Source organism: Xyrauchen texanus, chromosome 1 (genome assembly GCF_025860055.1).
Source record: "Xyrauchen texanus isolate HMW12.3.18 chromosome 1, RBS_HiC_50CHRs, whole genome shotgun sequence".
Taxonomy (NCBI): domain Eukaryota; kingdom Metazoa; phylum Chordata; class Actinopteri; order Cypriniformes; family Catostomidae; genus Xyrauchen; species Xyrauchen texanus.
Genome location: NC_068276.1, coordinates 28,772,637 through 28,780,275, shown reverse-complemented (window position 1 = coordinate 28,780,275; position 7,639 = coordinate 28,772,637).

The following is a 7,639-nucleotide window of genomic DNA, read 5'->3' as shown; positions in this document are numbered from 1 at the left end:
TAAAGTTTAAGTACTTTGTCCAAATCAATAAAGTGAGCAATAGTGATGCTTGCCTTAGCAAACACCACTTATCATAAAAACATCAGTTGCAATGCATGCTACAAAAACGTACATCATCACAACATCACTAATGCAAGTTTTTGCTAATTTATTAATATTATTATTATTATTAAAATCAATTTTATTTTGGACTATTTCAGCTGTTATGGCTTTATTCCTTTATTGACTTTATTTTGTTTAATTTCACACAAGTGGGCTACCATAGTAGGATACTCACTCACTGATTTGTTCAGAGTGTTTTTGTTCTCCCGACAGAAGCACCTCATCAATTCCGTTATTTATTCCATATACTTGTTCTTGTAATGCTAGAGTAAATTTTATGCCGGATACTTTAACACTTTTTCATAAGTATTTTTCTCATGAGCTACTTCAGTCAATTTTCATAAAGGTATCTTTACTTTTACATAAGTATGACGATTACGTACTTTAGGTTATGCAACACAGATCTCTAGTTGCTCTCCTTGTAATACCATGATTTCTGTCCATGATATATATATAATGGTTTTTTTTATTATAATTGTTTTAAATTATCTATTATCGCTAAATTTGTCATATGAAGGATTATGAAACCGGAATATTTAAGCACACTAATTCATAGCTTTCAGAGTGGAACATATTCAAATAGATGGTATGGAAATCCTTGGATAAGCTAAGATTTAAAATGTAAAGCAGTGAACATGGGAGATCAACCTGCTCCCTAATGCTCACTGAAAGCTCCACCACTCAGACAAGTTTTTTAATTCCTGATGCAGGGAAAGAATCCGCGGATCTGGCTCATTTTCTGAAATCAGACCTTGTCAAATGGGACCACTGGTCCAACACTACCTAGCGTCACACAGTGTTAAGGTAAGTCCAAATGGAATTAGCATGCTGGTGCAATATTAGTTTCTTTAGAGCGCCCATCGTTAACTTACTGGTGCAGGCCATGGACATGCAGATAAGATATACTCCTTGACAAATCTGAAGTATTTAATTGAAAGAGAAGTCCTGATGAGAATAATGATGATCTCCTTGTTCGGAATGAGTGTTGTTTCGCCTGTAACGAGTACGAACCTTTTATCATGAAAGGTGAGTTGTTACATCATAGGGCAGAGAGAGGCCAAGAGCTGAGAGAAAACAATGCAGCTTTTATTCAAATATATTCAAACCTAGCTGCAGCAACACCACAATATCCCATCACATGACGGCAGTCTTACTCTGGTATTCAGAGTATGGATCATAAGGGTACAGAAAGTGTGTGTAGTTATGGTTACATATGATGTGGGTGCATCCAATGAAGGTTGTTTCATAGCTGAGAACCTTTTGTGGTACAACACACGGAGAAATGCTAGATGAGCTATTAATCATCCCCTTTCTGCTCCTGGTGCTATCTTTTATTTTTCTTATATTTTATCTTATATTTTCTTTTTTACTCCGCTGTACTCATTTTCACTCCAAATTACATTTTTGTTGGAATTCGTCCCCTTCTTAATATTTCAGAGGGTCAATGAACAAGCCAAACGTATGGAGCATTGATGTTGATTAGGCAGCCCCTGGCGACCTCCCTCTTATTGTGAGCACAAATAGTGGCTGCCTATTGTGTTGCCATGGTATCCACACCAAACCATGGTTACAGCCTTTTCCTGTAGGGTGAAAATGTTCTGAAGTTTGAAGGTGAAATTAAAAATGTCCCATAATCCAGAGGCTGGATTTGATATTAGCATGGACATCCTCTTCAAGGATTTCATATTCTGTTGTGGTGGTCTTCTTACCAGCAGGAGTCACTCAGTTTCAGCAAATTTTCAGAACTCAATTGACTGAGTCACAAAGGACTCCTGTTGATTAGGTAACCCCTGGTGTCAGAAACCAAGGGCAAATGTCCATCCCATCATGACAGCTGACATTTGTGAGGATTTGACGATAAACATTATCTAGGAGGTAAGGAGGAACATACCAGGGAGCGTGTTGATTTAAACATTCTCATAAGCTTTCTTTTCTCTCTCTCTACTTCTTTCCCTCACTCTCTCTCTCCCTTCTTTACCAAATATAGATGTAGAATAATGAAAACAATATCCAGTTTATATCTGCAAGTTAGTGAGACACCCACTCTCATTTGCAGCGAGAGCAAATGACCCTGGAGATGAGTCATAACATCACTTTAAGGCTGTTTTATTCTCTCCTTACAAACAATGTGAAATCTAGCATGGCTCTTGTGCCCAGGTATCCTTATGAGATAAATGCAGCTGCAGAGCTCAGAGCCCACAGTTCTTCCCCTCAATGCCCTTCCAAATCAAGCCTCTCTTTGAACATTTCCATTGAAAGGCAGCATATTACCCATGGGGAGTTAGATGAAGAGAGCCAATAAGAGACTACCTTAGCGCCTCTATCTGAGTAGGTCTAGCGTACATTAAACCTCCATCAGATAGTGTGATGTTTTGTTGACATTTTAAGTGTGTATGTGTGTTTTGACAAATAATTATCTTAAAACCAACAAGTAAAAAAAGTTTGAACAAAGTGTGAGGAAATTGTATGTGTGAAATTATTTAGATGGTTCTGGTCATGTAGACCTAACAATTCTCTAAAGCTAGATAAAATCAGTGATGTTCTACTTAACTTTAGAGCAAACATCAGAATCACAATCAGAAAGAGCTTTATTGCCAAATATACTTACAAACACAAGTAATTAGTCTTCAGTGACAGAAGCTTTCAGTACACACAAAATGACAGTGAGACGGAATAATAAACTATTATTTTATAATAATTAAAATACATTAAAATATGGATTGATTCAGTATACACAATAAGACATAAGGCAGGGAAACCTACACAAATATGCTATAAAGTATACATATGTTGACATGTGCAGACAGGTATGTGCATTCAGTTTGAATAAACAATTTAATTTACAAATAAGAAAAATGTACTGCTCTCATTCCAGGCTAATGACAAATATTGTTACGAAAGATGTTGCTAGAATATGAATATTTAAACAAACGAATAGATAGATAGTCATTCACATCGGGGATGGCATGAGGGTGAGTTAATGTTGAGGTCCATTTTTGGGTGAACTATCATCTAGGTTACGGATGTAACCTCCGTTCCCTGATGAAGGGAACGAGACGTTGTGTCGAAAAAGTGACACTTGGGGTCTCTCTTGAGCGCCGAATATGCCTCTGATCTATGAAAAAAAGCCAATGGGAATTAGGCAGACAGTATTTGCATACCCTGCCCCCGGACATACGGGTATAAAAGTGGGCAAATACGTCGAGTTCATTCAGGAATTTTCTGAGGAGCCGGAAATGGTCCGGCCACTACAGTGGCTCAGCTCAGCGACGTGGCCGGGAGGACACAATTCGTAACCTAGACGTTCCCCGTCTGTCGCTCACTTCAACATTGTGTCGAAGAAGCAACACTAGGGGTCCAATTCAAATCACGCCATGTGCTGAGCCGTGTATGTGTACTGCATTCCCTTTCCGCTATCCACCAAAGCAGACAAAGAGCTACACAGAATGTCTAAAGCTCTGTGTCGGTCCAAGTAGGTAAGCAAAGCACATACCGGACACAGCAACAAAGGGGCTGGGTCTGCCTCCTCCGGGGGCAGCACTTGCAGATTCACTACCTGGTCTCTGAAGGGCGTGGTAGGAGCCTTGGGCACATAGCCCGGTCGCGGTCTTAGGATCACAGAGAACGCTCGCAGGTCCCTGACCCTCTTGATGGAGGCGAGTCCAATTGATTCTAGCGGCTCGAAGGGGGGGGGTCTCTGAAGGGCCGTGAGGACCACTGAGAGATCCCGGGAGAGGAACAGGCTTGGCCAGGAAGGATTTAACCTCCGGGCGCCTCTTAGGAAACTGATGATTAAGTCGCGCTTACCCAAAGACTTGCAGTTTACTGCATCGTGGTGGACCGCAATAGCAGCTACGTACACCTTCAAGGTGGAAGGGGACAGCCTCCCCTCCAACCTCTCCTGCAGGAATAGGAGCACTGACCTAACTGCGCACCTCTGTGGGTCTTCAGCCCGGGAACACAAATTCGCAAAAAAGCGCCACTTCAGGGCGTAAAATTGCCTGGTAGAGGGGGTTCTGGCTTGGCTGATCGTGTCTACGACGGCAGGTGGTAAACCAGCTAGATCTTCCGCAGAGGCCAGACGTGGAGGTTCCAGAGGTCTGGGTGCGGATGCCAGAGAGTGCCCAATCCCTGAGAAAGAAGGTCTTTCCTCAGGGTAATTCGCCAGGGAGGGGCTGTCGCGAGGAGTACGAGGTCTGAGAACCAAGCCCGGGTGGGCCAATAAGGAGCCACTAGGGTGACTTGTTCCTCGTCCTCCGTTGCACAGCACCTGTAGCGCATCCGCTATCACATTGAGCTCGCCGGGGATGTGAGTGGCGCGCAGCGACTTGAGTTGCGGCTGGCTCCAAAGGAGGAGAAGACAGGCAACTCGAGAAATGTGGCGGGAGTGTACGCCGCCTTGGCATTTTAGGCGGTTTAGGCTGAGAGCTGGGCCCAGGTTGAGGCAGATCAGGGTGTTTCCTCATCGCAGGAGGATGCTCTTGGCGAGCAGACAGGGCATGGCCCATGGTGGCAGGCGTGCGGCGGGGCAGGATATGCGATATGGCCTCCGTCTGTTTCTTCACCGCGGAGAACTGCTGGGTAAAGTCCTCGATGGTGTCACCGAAGAGGCCAAACTGGGAGACAGGGGCATTGAGGAAGTGCACTTTGTCAGTCTCACGCATCTCCACCAACTTCATCCACAGATGACGTTCCTGGACCATGAGTGTTCCATCGCCTGCCCGAGTTACTGCGTTATGACCTTCGTGGCTCTGAGGACGAGGTCGGTTGCTGAGCGCAGTTCCTGCTGCACGTCGGGATCAGGGCTACCCCCGTGCAGATCTTAGAGTGGCTTGGCCTAGTGGATTTGCAGGAGGGCCATGACATGCAGGGTGGAAGCGGCATGTCCGGCGGCGCTGTAGGCTTTGGCCGTCAGTGAAGACATTGTCCTACAGGTCTTGGAGGGGAGTACAGGGCGACCCCACCAGGTGGTAGGGTTTTCGGGACACAGGTAGAGCGCAACAGCCCTATACACCTACACGCTCCCTGGTATGTTCCTCCTTACCTCCTAGAGGAATCGCCATGTACCCGTGGGCCGCTCTGCCGTCGAGGGCAGTGAGAGCGGATGAGTGGCTTTGTGACGTGTGGAGAGGGGTGCCCTACATGCAGACGTCAGCTCATCATGCACCTCCGGGAAAAACGGGACCGGGGGGAGCGTGGCTGTGAGCGGCGCGGAGTCCCCAGAAACCAGTCATTCAACTGCGATGGCTGTGGGGAGGACGGAGGATTCCAGTCCAGCCCCACGCTGGCGGCAGCCCGGGCAAGCATATCGGACATCTGCACGTCAGCCTCAGCCTGGGCGTGCTGGCCGAAAGGCGGCAGCCCAGGGGAGTCATCAGCGTCAGACACCGCGCTCTCCGATGCGGCGGCGAGCTCATCCACCTCGAGCTCTAGAGGATAGGCAGGCTGGCTGTAAGGCTAGCCGCTGTAGCTTCGAGCATGGATGGGAGTCTATGAGTGTACCGGGGGGCGGGTGGTCCGAGGGGGCGTACCCGGCAGAGCTGCACCCGATGCTGTCCCCAGATCGCCTCCATCGCCAGCCGCACCGTCCTTAATCCCGTGGGAAGAAGGAGCAATGCGGGGGGCGGCTGGAGTGGCATGCTTTCTGTTGAAAGCGAGCCGTGACACAACGTTGCCATGGTCATGTTCTCGCAGTGAGAACATGAACCATCCACAAACGCTGCCTCGGTGTGATCGCAACCCAGACACACAAGACAACGCCTGTGGCCGTCTGAAGTGGAGAGCACTCTACCGCATCCAGGAACTATGCAGAGGCAGAAGGGCATCTTTACAAAGACACGTCTTGAAAAGGACGTTCAACGCCAGCTGCGTATTGCTCTTTTAGAGAAAATAACTGTTTCAGATAAATCACTCTTTTACAAAAAACTCTTTTAGTTTTTGTGCTGTTGACGCGCCCAGGGACAAACTGCACTGCCGTGCAGAGAATATAGAAAGCCGCTGAAGTGCGCCGTAGATCCAACAGCAGGCAAAGCATCAGAGGAAACAGGAACAGGTGTATGACTCGCAGCTGACTGCAACACGACCATCGGCTCCGAAGAAAATTTCTGACTGAACTTGGTGTATTTGCCCGCTTTTATACCCGTATGTCCGGGGGCGGGGTATGCAAATACTGTCCCATTGGCCTTTTTTCATAGATCAGAGGCATATTCGGCGCTCAAGAGAGACCCCAAGTGTCGCTTCTTCGACACAACGTCGAAGTGAGCAACAGACGGGGAACCCTTAAACATAAGTGATATTTATTGTTAGAAAAAAACATACATTATGATTACAATCTGTCAGACCACTCTCAACAATACAGTGCCAGGCTAAAGAGCTAAAGTGTTAACAGTCTCTGTCTTATCAGACTACATCAACTTTGCTTCATTTAAAAGAACAGAAGGGGGGTGGGGGCTGGTTGTAATCGGACCTTGTTTCCAAGAGTCTAAGAGGATTTCGATGCAGTAGCCTAATATTATATGTTGGTCCCAGCTTGAGCCAGACAAAGGTGCACAGCCAACCTCCAGAGCAGAGCATGTCATCTAAATAGTGCCGGCTTCTTTTGACAGTTTATTACATCCAACTGCTTTGTATTGGTTGAGTTTGGCTGGGAGGCGGCACAAAGGAGGCAGTTTGTTCACCATCGACAAGCATGCTTTTATTTGTGGTGGCTCTTTGATGTATAGAGAGAGAGAAGCATTTGGAGTAGGATATCCCTAACAGAACAACAAGGAAGAAATCCCACTCTTTTAGTATTGTCTTTAACCTGCCTTTCAGCAACCACTGCCTTTATTCACTTTAATGGCCTTACTTTAGACCACTGAGTGAGCTGTTTATTCTTATATGTATATGGGGAGAGTAGCATGTGTGTATGTGTGTGTGTTTGATTGTAAACTGGTATATGTCTCGTCACTGTCATGACTGCTATGTTTCTCGGAACTGCACACAAGACTTTCATCCACTGTTGCACTTGTGTATATGGTCATGGGACAATAAAGTGATTTGATTTGATTTGATTTTGATTGTATACATGCCAAACGTGAGAGAAGATGGACATGTTGGAAATTGCCATACAGTGTAACAGGACCAAGTGCAGGCATCATGCCAAGTGAGCATATTTGCTCGGTGTCAAAACAGATTACAAGTCCAATAACAGCAATTTCTTCACACCTGTTATTTAAAAATGTGGCAGAAATAACAAGCCTTGTCAACAAAGTGGTTAACATGCCCTTGCCAAAATATCCACTTTCAAAGGTACATTGCCAATGATGACGTAACAAAACGTGCTCTCTGTCAGTTTGCATAATAATATATTGCAAATTATGTGTTGCTGTGACACCACTTAGACATGAACAAAAACAATAGTTTAGCGTTTAATGAATGTGAGGACGTAGGTCTTAGCTTCGCTTTTGCTTTTGTTTGAAGTAACTGATCATAAAGTGAAATACTGTCACTAACACATTGTTAACACTCGTTTTTGTCATCAAATGAAATTGTCAAA